Source organism: Protopterus annectens, chromosome 9.part0, assembly GCF_019279795.1.
Source record: "Protopterus annectens isolate FY-2018-M chromosome 9.part0, PAN1.0, whole genome shotgun sequence".
Taxonomy (NCBI): Eukaryota; Metazoa; Chordata; order Ceratodontiformes; family Protopteridae; genus Protopterus; species Protopterus annectens.
The window spans coordinates 480,533,303-480,550,517 of NC_056743.1; the positions used below are offsets into that span (position 1 = coordinate 480,533,303).

General features: G+C 44.3%; 1 protein-coding gene across 1 annotated transcript in view; it reads left to right on the top strand.

The window, feature by feature from the left end:
• Positions 1-17,215, top strand: part of LOC122811285 (glutamine--fructose-6-phosphate aminotransferase [isomerizing] 1) — a 1,619,377-nt gene that overhangs the window by 1,115,947 nt on the left and 486,215 nt on the right. The window lies entirely within an intron of this gene.

The window sequence follows — 17,215 nt, forward strand, 5'->3', positions numbered from 1 at the left end:
AAATTGCTGTGCATTCCTATCATTCGCAACACTGCTACAGCTCCTTTTACTGCACAAAAGCCAACTCTGTGAAACCTAAAAGATACCAGGAGTTTATGCTGTCCTGAAGAACCAAACACTATTATGTCCCTAAATTGCTGTACATTCCCAGCGTTCACGACACTGCTACAGCTCCTTTTACTGCACAAAAGTCCAACTCTATGAAACCTAAAAGATACCAGGAGTTTATGCTGCCCTGAAGAACCAAACACTATTATATTCCTAAATTGCTGTGCATTCCCAGCATTTGCAACACTGTTACAGCTCCTTTTACTGCACAAAAATTCAACTCTGTGAAACCTAAAAGATACCAGGAGTTTATGCTGCCCTGAAGAACCAAACAGTATTATATGTATGTTTCACCAAACACCTGAGCCAGCAGCAGGGATTTTTTACTCTGTTCCTTCCTCCTAAAATATTTAGTAGAGTAGCTTGCACATAGTACTGCATTATAGTCTTTCCTCTAATGCCTATAGTAATCTGGTCACCAGACGTCTTTTGAATTTTATATCTTCCCTACAGACTCCCTTCCCAACTTAAATATATTTTGTTTCACTTTTTCCATTGTTCTATTTAACCATACTCCTCTTACTATATAAATATTTTAGGCTCCCAGCTACCCATACCAATGCCGTCTCACTAATGTCTACAGTAACAAGTGTTATAGCTTAACGGACAAACAAATTTACTGCTAAGAAGCCAATACTTCAAAGCAACTGATTGTTTTTACTTGCACATACCTGGAATTTGGCTCTTCCCTCTCCTTTCACCCTTCGCTATGCTCTGGCTTACTCCTCTGCCCTACCCCCATTCCCAACCACCCCCAGGCTCCTGACCTTTATACCTAACTAGCCACTCCCCTAAGCCTCTCTCTCACCCCAACCTCATACCTATATAGCCACTCCTCTTCTTACTCTCTTCAATCCGCATTACCATTTATCTTCACTCCACATCATTCCACTCACATAATACCCAAATTGTACTATCCTGTCTGGCTAATACCCCTACATAATCCCCACACTCCAGCCACAACCTACATAAATTATAGCCACACCTAATTCCCTACTCACTCCTTTAAAAATATCTACTAAAACTTGACAACAGTACAGCAACACTTTATCTGACCAAAATGTGGCCCCTAACGTTTACAGTAATAATAAGCCTTGCCATCACCTCATATTTAACCTTCTACCACTGCACTAGCAAGTCAAAATTTCAGACTAAAACCCCTACCTGCCCTACCCATTCACAAAGCAAATCAACCTTCTCAGTAATACTTCCTTTTATCTACAACATCTCAAATCTTGACCTTCCCACATTCAAAGTAACCTCACACCAACTAACAACCACATTTCCTCAAAATATAACACATCTATAATCAAATGCCTAAAATCTATAATCCAAATAGCATCCCGAATCATACTTAGTGGAGATGTGCACCCAAACCCTGGCCCTACAAACAATAACAACCCCCCCCCAACCAGAAAAATGACATTCTAACTTCCCCTAGGAAATGAACAGATCTCCTTATACTGAACATAAACATAAGGAGTCTACTGAACAAAATTCTACAGCTACACACTACACTGACCCTCTACTCCCCCAATATAGTCCTCCTCACGGAGACCTAGCTAAAATCAGTAAACAATAATAATGACTTTATCAAACCACCAAGCAGCAAAATATTAATATTCCACAACCAAAAATCCAGGAATCCAAATCTCGTAAAAAATCCAATGGTCTGTTTTATTCACATAAAATAAATTCTCCTAGCGTCTCGGCTTAAAAAAACCTTTACAGAGTAATCCCTATTCTAAAATACATCCCTTTTGTACACTACAATCTTTCAATTACATAATTAAAACAGTTATACAATTAAACAATTAATTCCAAAAAGGCTATCATAAAAAACATTTCCAGTTGCCTTCTCTATTTAAGCCTCTAGGATAAAGTGTATCATATTTTAATATAAAAATGGATTCTTTTTTCTTAAATAATATTTAATACTTACTTCACTCAAAAAATTATTATTGATTTGTTCCAGAACTGTAACCTGTAAACCCTCCAAATTCCCTTCATGGAATTTATTAAAATGTTCCGCTATAGGGCTAGCGATTTTATTATTCCTAACATCTCTTACATGTTCTTTTATCCTGACTGCTATACTTCTTTTACATTCGCCAATGTAATGCTTGTCACAAGGACACATTAAATCATAAATAATACCTGCACTTTTACAAGAAAAAAGTCTCTGCTCTTGAAATCTTTTACCATTTACAGTTGAGAATGTCCTAACCACGTTTACAAACTGAGCAACCCCCACAGGGTATAGTTCCCCTTACCATTATTTCTTCTTTCATTTGACTAACTGGTCTCTTATAAACCCCATGTACTAAGAAGTCCCTCAAACTTCTCCCTCTTTGATAGGAGAAGTTAAGTATGACTTCTTTCAAGGATGTTACCTCCCTTGTCACAATATTTCAATAATTTTTTGTTAAATTTTCTAGTCTGTCTGAAAGCAAAGTATATTTAGAAACTAAAAACAATTTTTTATTTTGATAAAATCTATCACTTCTATTTTTACCACAACATGTAGGAATTTTGTTTTATGTTCTTAACCTTATCGTGACCTTTAACTTGTTGTTCATTATAGCCTCTTTTCAAAAACATGGTTATTACCCTTTGTGTTTCTGTCTCACATTCTTCTTTATCACTACACAATCTATTAATCCTAAGTATTCCCCTTATGGAATGGATGCTAAAGTGAGTTTGGGGTGACAACTTGTGGCATGTAGCATTAAATTCTGTTGATCAGACTTTCTAAATATTGTTGTTTTTATCTTTCCACCTGGCACCCCCACAACAGTGATGTCTAAATAATTAACCCTACTGCCTTTCTGTAGACCATCAAACCTAATAGAGAACCTATTAATCTGATGATGTTAATCTTCGTTCATTCCGTACTGATGAGCCGGCCAATATTAAGCTCAAGTCATCCAAAAACTCTCGAGCCAAGGTCCTACCCAGAATGCTCTGCTCCCTGTTACCTCAGATCTCTTTTGCCGTGTTGCTGAAAAGCCATGTCAAGCCACTCTCTCAGCTAAGTGTCTAATTTTTTGACAGTTTATGTATTGTTATTTCTCTAAAATTTTCTCAAAAGTTTATTCTAATATTTTCCTACCCTATCATACACTTTAGACTCTCTCCCTTTAGTCCTTTCCCTTTATTACCCTCTTTTTCTTACCTTGTGGTAATTCTCCATTACCATCATTAGTAATACTTCCTTTTCTCTTTTTACCCTTTTCTTGGGTAGCCATTATTCTTCCTTTTGTTACTGTGCTTCTCCACAATAGCTATGTCAGATAAGAAAACTTTTGTTGCTTTCAAGCAGTGCAAGGATTGCGGCTGTAAGTTACCGCTTTCTGATGGCCATGACTTATGTGTCTACTGTCTTAATGTCTCCCACTTGACTGTAGATCCTCAGTGTGGGATCTGTAAAAACTTTTCTACGAGGACTCTCAACGAGAGGAAGAATAAGTTAATTTTGAAAGGTCTCCTCAAGTCTCCTTTCTCTGAGGCTATTTCTGGGTCGGAGGGCTCACCCCCTCCTGTTAAACCCCGCAAGAGGCGTTCTTCCTCTTCTTCATCTAAGTCACTCCCTTCTTCTCCCTCTGGAGATCGTAGGGAGTCAAGTCACAAGAAGGTGAAATTGATTACTACTCCGGTGCTGCCACCTGTGACCCTGTCGGCTCCAGGCTCGGCACCACCCCAAATGATCCTGACTACAGCCATGTCTCCTTTATCGATATCAACACTGGTGTTTCCAGTGCAGACAACTATGGTTCTGACAGTTCTGTCGCAACTCCTAACGGCACCGTCAATACAGGTTCATTCCCCTTCAACGCCATTGGTACAGTCATCTTCGGCTCCAAGTATGACTCTTCTGTATGCCACAGCGCAGACTTTTTCAGCACCGACATGTACTTCAGTGCAGTCCTTCTCGGCACTGTCCTTATTGCTGGTGCCGACACTTTCCACTATGGCATCGTACCCTTCGGGGCACACTATGGCACTGTACCTTTCGGGGCAGACCTTTACCTTTACGATGCAGACACCTTCAACTACCACAGTGCTGACATCGTCGGCGCAGACTTTTTCCACACCGTTTTCTTTGGTGCAGACTTCCTCGGCTCTGAGCTTTGCACCTATTGAACTAGCAAGGACCAAATATTCCCCTTCATTGGATCTTTTTGCAAGCAGTCAGTATAGTCCTTTCCTGGAAAGGCCAGAATCGCCTTCAGCCTTCTCAATGAGGTCAACCAAGAGTCTTTCTGAGCAGGATGTGTTGCGGCTTGTTGACCAGAGGTCTCTCTCAACCGCGTTCCCTCATTCAGGTGAGAGTATTTTGCCTCAAGCTCCAACGTATACTCCTCCTTCAACTTCTACTCAAGTCTCGAAACCTATTACTCGACAGCAGCTTCCCTCCTTCCGACTCCAATAGTGGATCTCACTTTGCAACCAGACTCGTCCTTGTGGCCCTTGGTGCACTGGGCATCGGGCTCTTCTCAGGCCAGTGGCTGTGCCGTTGGAGAGGGCATTCATGGCTCCACGCCAATTTTTTTCTATGGCACCTTCCAGGTATGCTGTCTCTCTGGAGCTGTTCATGCTCCTCTTGAGACTCCTGGTCTGGGAGCGGGTTTGTCGGGGCGGGGTGTGACCCCGGTTCTGAGGTTGTTGTGCTCGGTTCTGGGCTCCCATCCCTCCTTGAGCAGGCTAGCCTTCCAGGCCATGGAGAGGGTGCTTGCCTCCACTGGCAAAGCTCATTTGTCGGAGTCCTCTCCCCCCTCTGTGCCGCAACTGCCACAAGCTTCAACTCCCGCACACTGGGCACAAGAGCTTCAGGCCTCTCATCCTCAGGAGACCCCCCCCCTTTGCAATCTTCCCCAGAACCTCCCACTGAGGAAGTGCCCCGCAAAGCATCCTGCAAGAGGAAGCACATGGACTCCACTGAGGAGTCATTGACTGAAGATACGGATTTTGATGACTGGGAAGGGTCCCCACGGTCACCCTCTGATGAGGTGTCCTTTGGTGACATCCTCGAGATCCTTAGGCAGAGAGGTGACTTGTAGCCCTCTAATCCTTCCTCTGAGAATCCGTATTCCTGCAAGCTTTTCGTGCCTGACCCCCTACCTCATGGGTCACCCTGCCTGCTGATGAGCTCGTCCAGCTCATCGTGCAGCATGCATGGAAGGCTCTTGATACCATGGAAGCGATACCTAAGAGGCTAGACAAGATATTATAGCCCCCCGCGGAGCACCCCCACAGGTCACATGGTCTCCCAGTAGACGCTATGGTGGTGGCAACTGCTACTAAGAAGGATTTGGCAGAAGAGAGCCAAACTGTCCGTCTGCCCAATAAGGAGTCCCGGGCGATTGAAAGATTAGGGAAGCATGTGTTTGGTTCATCGACCTTTGCCGTAAGGTCTTTGAATTATTTGGCACTTTTTACCAGGCTTCAGTGAGATCTTATCAACCAGCTCTCTGAAACCTTGGCAGGAGCTGTTTCTGACAAAGTCCGTGATAATGTGGCTTCTCAGATAGCCACCCTAGAGTCCATTTCCAACTCTTCCATGTGTCTTATTTCTCATCCAACGGAAGGGGCGGCTAGAGTGGCAGGCACAGGTATAGTCGCCAGACGACATGTTTGGATGTGCCTTTGTGGACTCCTTTAAGGCTACCTTCATGAATTTAAAATGAAACTCTTATCAGCACTCTTGAAGCGTTGCCCAACTGTTCACCTCTGGAAGCGGTTGGGGGTCGTTTCTCCTTGTACCCTGCTGCTTGGCAAAAGATAACAACTGACTCTTGGGTACAATGGATTATATCCAGAGACTATCACATCCCCTTCCATCTTTGCCCAGTCTCATCAAGAGTGTTACTCGACGTTCCACCCAGTCAAAGGGAAACAGCAGCACACAAAATCAAAAAGCTGCTACAAAAGAGAGTCATCCAGACGGTCCCCCCAGACCAGATAGGATCGGGATTTTACTCGAGGTTCTTTTTAGTGCCAAAAAAGACAGGGGACTGAAGACCAATTCTGGATCTCAGAACACTAGACAAATTTGTAAAAACAGAGAAATTCCAAATGGTTACGGTTCAGTCTAGCCTTCCTCATCTGGAAGAAGATGATTGGATGTGCTCTGTAGGTCTTCAAGATGCGCATTACCACATTACCACATAAAGATGGACAAATGTTCAAGAAGATACCTCTGCTTCTGTATAGGAGCCAGTCACTACCAATTTCGAGCCCTGCCTTTTGGTCTCTCTACAGCCCCCAGAGTGTTCACAAAATGCATGGCAGTGGTTATCGCTCACTTGCGACTTCAAGGATTCCAGGTGTTTCCATATCTAGATGACTGGCTCCTTACCACCCCCACCAAGCGTCTACTGGAAGAAGCCCTGCAGTGTACTCTCTTAACAGCTCAAAGCCTGGAATTCACTATAAACTGGGAGAAATCCAACACAACCCCAGCTCAGTCTTTGGAATTCATAAGGGGTACTGTTGGACATGAGAAATTGCACAGCATCCCTTCCAGAACACAGACTTCAGAGAATAAGACAACAAGTTCTGTCACCACAAATCCTCAGCTCGATCTGTACTTCAGCTATTGGGGTCAATGGCAGCTTCAATTACCATTGTTCCCATAGCCAGATTCCACATGAGACTTCTTCAGTGGCTACTTCTCACTCAGTGGTACCCTTTATAACATTCTTTGTCTTTTCAGATAAGTGTGACTCAGAGATGCAAGCAAGATTTACTCTGGTGGACGTCTCGAAATCCCCAACAAGGGTTTCGCCCTTCCGCCCCCCCCCCCATCTACCTATAGCCACGGTGACCACGGAGGTGGGAGGCTATGTCAGGGAAACTTGGTCCAAGGCAACTGGTCGGAGACGGAGGCCCTTTTGCATGTCAGTGTCCTGGAACTGAGGGCGGTCCTTCTAGCGTTGCAAGCATTTCACTGCATCCTTTCATCAGAGACTGTTGCGATCCAATCAGACAACATGTCAGTGGTCTGGTACATCAACAAACAAGGGGGCACCAGATCTTACCCATTATGCCAAGAGGCCTTGAGAATATGGCAATGGGCGATAGCTCACAACCGCTTTCTGATTGCAGCACACATTATCGGGTGCTCCAATGTGATAGTGAACAAATTGAACTGGTGCATTCTACGGCCTCATGAGTGGTCCCTCAATCCTCTGATAGCGGCAAAAATCTTCCACCACTGGGGCCAGCCTTACTGCAAAGTATTTCCCTCCCCAGCCAACTACAAGTGCAGCAACTACTTTGCCCTGATCCCCCCTCGGGGACAGTCAGCAAGGGACACTCTTCTTTATGCCTATCCTCTTCTTCCCCTCATCTCCCGATTTCTAAAGAAAGCATGACAGTTGAAGAGCAAAGTGATCCTCATTGCTCCATATTGGCCTTGACAAGTCTGGTTTCCCTTCCTCTGGCCTCACCTGCTAAATCAACCATGGATCCTCAGTCCATCACCAACGTTGATCTCCCATCTGCAGGGTCTGATTCACCCCAGTCTATCAACCCTGAAACTGACAGCTTGGTTTCTCCACTTCCTATGATTGCCAGGCATGAAAACCTTTCGTCCCCTGTGTGCAGTATTCTTATTGCATCTCATAAATCATCCACTAGACTAATCCATCTTAACAAATGGAAGAGGTTCTCTCTGTGGGCAGCAGATAAGCAAATAGACTCCTTGTCAGCCCCAGTCTCAGTGGTATTGGATTACTTATCACATCTTTTCCACTCTGGGGTGTCTGCCTCTACAGTCTGTGTACATTTAGCTGCCATCTCAAATTTTCATATTGGTTTTCAAGATTCTTCACTTATGTCGCACAGACTCTGTAAGACATTCTTGAAAGGGGTTATCCACCTAAAACCTCCCTTTAGAGAGCTCGTACAACCTTGGGATTTGGCTTTGGTTCTACAAGCTTTGACAGATCCACCCTTTGAACCTGCTGCCTCTTGTGATGTAAGATGTCTCTCTTGGAAAACTTTGTTTCTGATTGCAATCACATTGGCCAGACAATTGTCAGAACTTCAGGCCTTATGCATCAAACCTCCCTATCGTATCTTCCATAAGGACAGAGTATCACTAAGAACCAGTTCTACCTTTTTACCAAAAGTGGTGTCAGAGCGATCTATCAACCAGTCTATTGATCTCCCAGTGTTCTTTCCTAACCATTTCAACAAGGGAGAGTATTGCCTGCACTCCTTAGATGTTCATAGGCAAATACAATTTTATCTGGACAGAACAAAATCTACCCGTAAGTCAGACCAACTGTTTCTGGCTTTTTCTGGACCTAGATGGGGTCATCCTGTATCAAAAGTTACATTGGCTTCATGGTTGAGAAATTGTATCACCTTTATCAACAACAAAAACAATCTCACCTTGCTTCATAGAGTCAAAACACATTCTACAAGATCTATGGCAACTTCAGCAGCTTTCCATGCTAAGGCTTCCCTCAGTGACATTTGCTCAGCTGTAACTTGGGCCAAACCTCATACCTTTATTCTTCATTACAAATTGGACTTGACCTCCATAGGTAGAGTTTCCTCTGGTTCCATGGTTTTCAGGAATGTCCTTCCATGAGGGCCATCCAGGAATGCAGGTAGCTGGGAACTCTGTCCCATCAGTAAGGAATGAACGAAGACTAACAGCATCAGATATAGAAGTTATGTCTTACCGTAATGTTCCATCTGTGTTGTTGATCTTCGTTCATTCATTACTTCCCACCCTCCGTCCTCCATCCGGAGGTTCTTGGTTGATCTCATGTACTCCTTTCTTGTAGGTCTGTTATGACCAGAGGTAGCCTCTACTTTTATCTATCAACTTGCAAACTCGATCTGAAATAGCAGGGAGCAGAGCATTCTGGGTAGGACCTCGGCTCGAGAGTTTTTGGCTGATGCGAGCTTGATAATGGCCGGCTCAGTTCCAAGGACAGAACCGATAACCCATCAGTAATGAATGAACAAAGATCAACAACGCAGATTTTTCTCTAAATATTCTATAAATTGCTCTACCTCCTCATAGCCAGACCAGGAGTCCGATGATTCTGACCCTTCTGATTACCAGGACATACCCTTATCAACCTTTGAGGATTCAGATGCAGAGGAATCCTTTCCCTTTGCCTCCCCTCCAGATGATTTTTCTTTTGGTGAAACCTTGCATACTTTCAGAGAGCATTTCTGCTGGGAATGCCAGGACTATCCGCAGTCCAAAAAGAGACTCAGAGAATTTTTAGAGTTGCCTCAGCACAGGCCTCTAGCTGTACCCCCTGTCGTGGATGTTGTAGATGATGTCTTCATGGAATCCAGTCTTACTCCAGACACTTTACCACCGGCCCCTAGAAAACCTGACAGATACTACAGCGTACCTGATTCTCACAAATTTCTCTTTAAGTATCCTGCTGTGGATCCAGAGACCATTTCCCAGGGACCTAAAGGTATTAAGGCTACTACATCCAAAAACCCTACTCCTTCAGACAGGGATTCCAGAGCTTTAGACGGATGGGGTAAGAAGGTATATACCTCTGCAGCTTTTGCCATCCGGGCATTGAATTGCCAGTTTCACATGTTGAAGTACCAGCAACATATTATGAAACAAAAAAAATGGCGTTATTTCCAGATTGTGCAGAAAATAAAGATTTACAAGTGTTCATTCATTCTATAAACCAAGTCAGTAAGCATACTTTGCAGTGTGGCTTTGATGCCCTAGAAGTATCTTGCAGGGCTGCAGTCACTGGGTCTGTACTGAGAAGGCATGCTTGGCTGAAGGAACAAACCTTGCCAGACCATGTCAAATCAAAATTACTAGACGCTGCTTTACATCAGGACCATTTGTTTGGCACCAAAGCAGAAGAGGTTCTTAAAAAGATGGAAGAAAAAGCTAAATATATGCAAACTGTTAAATAATTCTTACAAGTGCAGCCTTCTAAAAACTGGTCCTTTCCAGCCCCTTTCAGGCCTTCTCAGTCCAAAAACAGGGGAACCAGACCACCAAGACTACAGTCTCAAGGTATGCAGAGATCTAAACAATGGAGTGTTCCCACCTCAAAAACCGAGTGGTAAGCCACCCCCTTATGGAAAAAGTTCACAATGACTTTTCAATTATCCTTCCCAGCCCTGCCCAACTACTTCCGCCCCTAGGAGGTAAACTTGCCCTTCATGCCAAAAACTGGATGTCCATTACTCAGGACCGATGGGTTCTAAACACTGTATTCCAGGGGTACAGATTCTACTTCCATTCACTGCCAACCCCAAGCGGGTTTCCAGACCTTCCTCCAAACCAGTGGGCAGAGGCTCAAAAGCAAGTATTTTTCCCTGCTCAATATCAGGGCCATTCAACCTGTTCCAGTAGAGCAAAGGGGACAGGGTTTCTACTCCTGACTGTTCCTGCTGCTCAGAAAAGAGGGCTCTTGGCGCCCTATCTTGGATCTATCAATTCTCAACACTTTTCTGGTGGTCCCAAAATTCAGAATGCTTACCCTGCAACAGCTTTTCCCTATTCTAGCCAAGGATGCCTGGTTAGTCACCCTAGGCTTAAAAGAAGCTTATCTGCACATCCCCATAAGGGAGTATTGCAGGAAATATCTATGCTTCAGGGCAGGCTCTATGCACTATCAGTTCTCTGCACTTCCCTTTGGCTTATCTACTGCACCCAGAGTAGTCACAAAGTGCCTGGCTCCAGCCATTGCACACTGCAGGCAGAGAAATATCCAAATTTTCCCATACCTGGACGATTACCTGATTCAGGTGGATAGTCAGGAATTGCTCCTTCAGCACCTGGCATTTGTAAAAAGACTCCCTATCTTCATTGGAGTACACCATCAACGAAAAGAAATCATAACTGGTGTCCAGTCAAAAAACTGTATTCCTGGGAGCAAGCTTGAACACAGCTTCCCAGATGCCATTTCTCACTCCAGAAAAACAGGTCTGTTTGAATAACTACTTCAAACAAATGGCTGCCAAAACCCAGCTATCTGCAAGGAAAATATTGCAAGCCATAGGGTTCATGGCCTCATGCATTCTGCTAATTCCATATGCAAGACTGCATATGAAGAAACTTCAATGGTACGTAAAAAGTCTTTGGTGCCAACATTCTCAGGACCTGGAAACAGTCATTCCTATCATACCTTGTCTAAGGGCAGAGTTCCTTTGGTGGCCAGAAGCATGCACCCACAACAAGGGACTACCTTTCACTCAACCCCTCGCTGTCCAAATCCTGACTACAGATGCATCAGACTACGCGTGGGGGCTCACATGGCAGGCAAATGCATTCAGGGCAAGTGGAGCCCAAGACAAGTCCTCCTGCACATCAATCAAAAAGAGATGTTAGCTGTACAGTATGCTCTGACAGTCTTCAAATATCTAATCCTTCCAGGACAGCTACTAATAAAAACAGACAACACCACAGTTCCGTGGAACATAAACATGCAGGGGGAACTCATTCTTACCTGCTCTGCAAGTTAGCCATGACTCTGTGGAACACAGCCTTGAGCAACCAAGTGCATCTACAAGCTCAATTCCTGCCAGGCAAACAGAATTCACTGGCAGACAACTTAAGCAGAAATCTCCTGGAACCACACTAGTGGAAACTGGAGCCCAACACCTTCAACCTTCTAAACCAGAGGTGGGGGACACCAGAGGTGGACCTCTTTGCCTTCCCCGAGAACCACCAGTTGAGCTAATTTTGCACCAGGAACCCTCACAGCAGGGCCTGGAGGGTGGATGCCTTATCCTTCACATGGGAAAACCTCTTAATTTATGCCTTTCCACCTCTGCCCCTCCTGTCAAAGGTACTACTCAAGATCAGACATGACAGCCCAAGGGCAATTCTTATTGTCCCAGACTGGCCACCCTAGCACTGGTACCCACTCTTACGCAGTCTGACAACAGTGCCACCCTGGCACCTTCATCAGACCCCTTCCCTGCTGTCTCAGCAGGAGGGACAGATTTTGCATCCACAGCTGCAAACCCTAAACCTTACAGCCTGGCTTATCTCCTAATACTCCACCAGCAACCCTCAGCAAACAGATGCTGGACGTCATTCTTGAGACTAGAAGGCCTAGTACTGGGAAGTCCTATGCTGAAAAGTGGAAAAGATATTGTTCTTGGAATCAGTCTCAAGGAACGGACACAGCTGTGCCCTCCTTACCTCAAATCCTTAATTACCTAGTAGAGCTACTCCACAGAGGCCTATCCTTCTCCTCCATTAAGATTCATGTCTCTGCCATCTCAGCTCATTGTAATACTGAGCCACCTCTATTCTCTCACCCTCTCATCAAACAGTTCCTGAGAGGGGCTAACAATTTAAGGCCCCCTAGGAGAGCACCCACCCCTGCCTGGGACCTTATCTTTGTACTGGAAAAGCTCACGCTTCCCCCTTTTGAACCTGCGGCTTCAGCAGAGTTAAAATTCCTTTCTTGGAAAACAGCCTTGCTTTTAGCCATAACCTCAGCTAGAAGAGTGTCTGAGTTACAGGCACTAATGGCTGTGGAAACCTTCATTATTTTCCATGCTGACAGGGTTTCCCTCAGGACTAACCCATCCTTTATGCCTAAGGTGGTCCCCAATGTGGCTCTAAACCAAGCCATCCATTTGCCAACCTTCTTCCCTAATCCTCAGACTAAAGGGGAAAGGATCCTGCACTCCTTGGACGTGCACAGACAGCTCAGGTTCTGCCTTTACAGGACTAAACCTTTCAGAAAATCTGACCAGCTGCTAGTCAGCTTTGCTACAGGGGCAGAGGGCAAGGCCATTTCAAAGCAACCCATTTCCAAATGGATAGCACACTACATCCATTTCTGCTACAAGCACCATGGAAAACCTACCCCATGGGATCAGAACACATTCCACTAGGACTACTTCCACCTCTACAGCATTTCTCAGGGGAGTCCCTACCAGGGACTTTCTGGAAGCTGCAACCTGGAGTTCTGTACACACCTTCACCAAGCATTACCACTTACCTATTTTTTCTAAATCCAGAGCTGGATTAATACAGCAGTCTTACAGGGCCTGCTAGCCAGCCCTAACTGCTCTTGACTGCCTCCACCCTTCCTCAGCTTTGGGAATCAACCCAAGTGTGATGACTGCAACAGTGAAACATGAAGAACATAGTACAGTTATGTACACTTACCATAAATGTAGATGTTCGAATGTATTCACTGTTGCAGTCCTGGTTTCCCTCCCTCCAGTCCCCTGTTTTTCTCTATCCTTTCTACCTACCTTATATGGCCATTTTTTATGGCAGTAGTATTTAATTTTTACTGGTGGTGTTCCACACCATATACTAGCTTCCTGTTTGGGTTGGCTCCTGACATCTGGGCCAAGAAAAACTGATGTAATGGCATTGGCAGCCTGTTTTATGCCCCTGATGAGCTGACATCATGAAAGAAGTGACAGCATCTGACGCAGAAATCCCAAGACTCTAGTATTTGGGCCGACTGAGGGCTACCTGCAGGCAGATAACCCAAGTGTGATGACTGCAACAGTGAATACACTTGAACATCTACATTTATGGTAAGTGTATACAACTGTACTTTCTGCAAATCCCAGGGTCCTTTCTAAGACTCACGAGGAGATAGTTCTACCAGAGGTGGGGGGAGGACTCTAATAAGTGGTGCCACCCTATAGCAGAGGTGGCTTGCAGAACTAGGGTTTCTGGAATTCCTTCTCAGACAAACCCTACTAGTGCTTCTGAAAGGCAGCCCAAGGATCTGGAACCTACTCAAGATTATTCTTAGTGCCAAAGAAGGCAGGGAATTTGAGACCCATCCTGGATCTCGGCAAACTAAACCAGTAAGTGAAATATTCAAGGTTCCAGATGGTCAAGGTTCAGTTCATTTTGCCCCTACTGTGAAAGAACGATTGGATGTGCTTGTTAGATCTTCAAAATGCATACTTTCACATCAAAATGAACCAGTACTCCAGAAGATATCTGCACTTCTGGCACAGAGTAAGTCATGACCAATTCAGAGCACTGTCCATTGGCTTCATCACAGCCCCCCAGGGTATTCAACAGATGCATGACAGTGGTAGCAACTCACCTGAGATTGCAGGGACTCAGTGTTTCTATACCTAGATGACTGGTTCCTAATTGCCCCATCCAGGTATTTACTTCTATGGGCAAGGGACTACTTGCTCCAAATGTGTGTCCACCTTGGCATCACAGTCATTTAAAGCAAATCACATTTCACACCTACACAGAGTCTGGAGTTCATAGGTGCTTGTCTATACACAGTCACTCAGGCAGCCTCTCTACACTAATTCAGACTGTCCTATCCCAGGTCAAGAAAGTGATCTTGCACATTTCTTTTCCTGATGACTGTTCTTGCAAGCCTTGAAATCCATGGCAGTGGCTATCACCTTAGTTCCTTTAGCCAGGTTTCACATGCAAATTCTGCAATGGACTCTATCGGCACAATGATCTATTCTTCATCAGTCATTATTCATCCCAGTCAAGATCACTCAATGTTGCAAAAAGTATCTTCTTTGGTGGTTTCTCTTGTAGAAAGTTTCTCTAGGTCATCCATTTGTTCTTCCCATACGCACAACCACAGTGAACACTGACGCTTCCCAACGGGGGGGCACTACTTGAAAAGGACAGTCCTTGGTACGTGATCCCCAGAAAAGGACAAGACACACATCAGGGTTTCTGTCACTGTATTCTGTATCATATAGGCTGCTGAGAGGCAAATTCCTACAGAGTAGTCTCTGACCCTGTCCTGATGGATATGCTGTACATCTACAAATCAAATTGCGCAAGAGTCACTTGCTCTAGGAATCGTAACCTAGCCTGTGACATTAACAGAACATGCTGGGGAGACAGATATATCTCCCAGAGATTGATACTACTTTGGAATAAACTTCCAATTCACATGAAGCAGAGTCCTTCACTGACCCTATTCAAGCAGAACCTGGAGAATTGTATGGGAGACAGCAAATTAACCTGTGGGGTGTCACCCATGTCCCTCATGCACAGGGGTAGTCATTGTTTATCATAGATGCACGGTTCGAATTACGTCCATCTAACCAAAGACAACTGAGGCATTTTGGGATTAACATGGCTAAGTTTTTAAAGGCTCTAGGGCCACTAGCCTAGTAACATCCTATGAACCTATGAAATGAGAGCAATCCTCCTAGTTTTGCAGGCTTTTCAAGATGTTCTTTCTTCCAGGATGATTGCTATTCAGACGGAGAATATGTCTGTTGTGTGGTACATCAGCAAATGTCAAATCTTACTCACTGTGTCGAGAAGCACTGAGAGTGTGGCAGTGGGTGGTCTCTTCTGGCTGCTTTCTCATAGCAACACACATACCGGGAAAAGTCATCATAATTGCAGACAAACTCGGCAGGTCCATTCTGATGCCTCACGAATGGTCTCTCAATGCAAAGTGGCGATAAGAATTTTCCATTTATATGGCCAGCCATGCTGCAACCTTTTCACTTGTTCCCTCAGCAACAAATGCAGCAGGTTCTTTACCATGATCCATCGAATGGTGAGTCACTAACAGATGTTGTAGTCCATGATTGGCCCTTCAGTCTCCTCTGTGCTTCCCCCATTACCTCTCATTCCCAGATTTCTACAGAAAGCATATTGGTTGAAGACTACAATTATCTCATTGCACCTTTTTGGCCTCATCAGATTTGGTTTCCCTTCCTCTGGCCTTATTTTCTGCAGCTGCCCTGGATACTGGATCCCAGTCCAGACCTCCTGTCTCACCCAACAGAGATGACTCATCCAGACATATCAGACCTCAAACTGACTGCATGATTTCTCCAGTTCCACTGATTGTAAGACAGCCCAGACTTTCCTCCCTGGGACTGCCATATTTTATTATCATCTCACAAGGCTTTGCTAGAAAGATTTACAAAAGTAAATGGAAGAGATTTGGGTTCTGGGCCCTTAAAAAGGATCTGGACCCCTTTTGTGCCCCTATACCAGCTGTACTTGTCTTTTTTGCTTCAATTTTCAGTGTAGCAGCTGTTTTGTCTACTATTAAGGTCCATGTGGCTGTCTTTTCAAACTTCCATTTAGGAGAAAATAATTCTTTAAGTACTTCTACTTTATGCAAAGCTTTTCTGAAAAGAACACTTTTACTTTGACTACCACTAAAGGATCTTACTCCTCCTTGGAATTTAACTATCCTGCTTCATGCTCTATCTGACCCAAGACCCCTTTGAACCTTCAGCCCAGATGAGACATTAAGTTTTTGTGTTGGAAAACTATTTTTCTATTCGCTATTACATCAGCTAGATGAGTATCCAAACTTCAGGTTTTATCATCCACACCCCTTACCTAGCTTTTCACAAAGACAGGGTTTTCTTACAGACCAGCCTGTCTTTTTTGCCTAAGGTGGCTTCTGAGTCTAATATCACCCAGGTCATTAACTTCCCAGTTTTCTTTCCAAATTTTGCAAGTAAGGGAGAGTACATGCTCCGTCTTTTGGATGTACATAGACAACTTCAGTTTTATCTCCATCAAATCAAATATTTCTGGAAAACTGACCAGTACTTTGTATCCTTCTCACCTAACAGATTGGGCAAGCTAGTTTCTAAAGTTACTCTGGCCAGATGGTTAACTGATTGGATCTTCTTTGTCTGTAGTAAAAGAGGGTTGTCCTTTCCTAAGCTTCCTAGAGCTCATTCCACAAGGTCATTGGCTGTATTCTCATCGTTTTGGTCAAGAGCTTCCATAGATGACATTTATGCATCTGCCACTTGGTCCAGTGCTCATACTTTTATTGCTCATTACAAATTGGATTTGGTTTCTAGGAACAGTGCTGCCTTTGGCTCAGCAGTACTCCGAAATATCTTTCCATGAGGACCACTCAAGGTTCATTTAGGTGGGGACACTGTCTCATCAATTAAGGAATAAATAAAAATGACAACATCATATAAAAAAGCCATGTACTCACCATAATGTTACATCTGTGTAGTCCATTTTCATTCTTCAACTTTCCACCCTCCTAACCCCTTTCTCTTTGCTCCTAGAGAGACCTAAGAGGTATCTATTTGGGAACTATTGATGTTCTTCGTGTTTCACTGTTGCAGTCTTCACATTTGGGTTATCTGCCTGCAGGTAGCCCTCAGATGG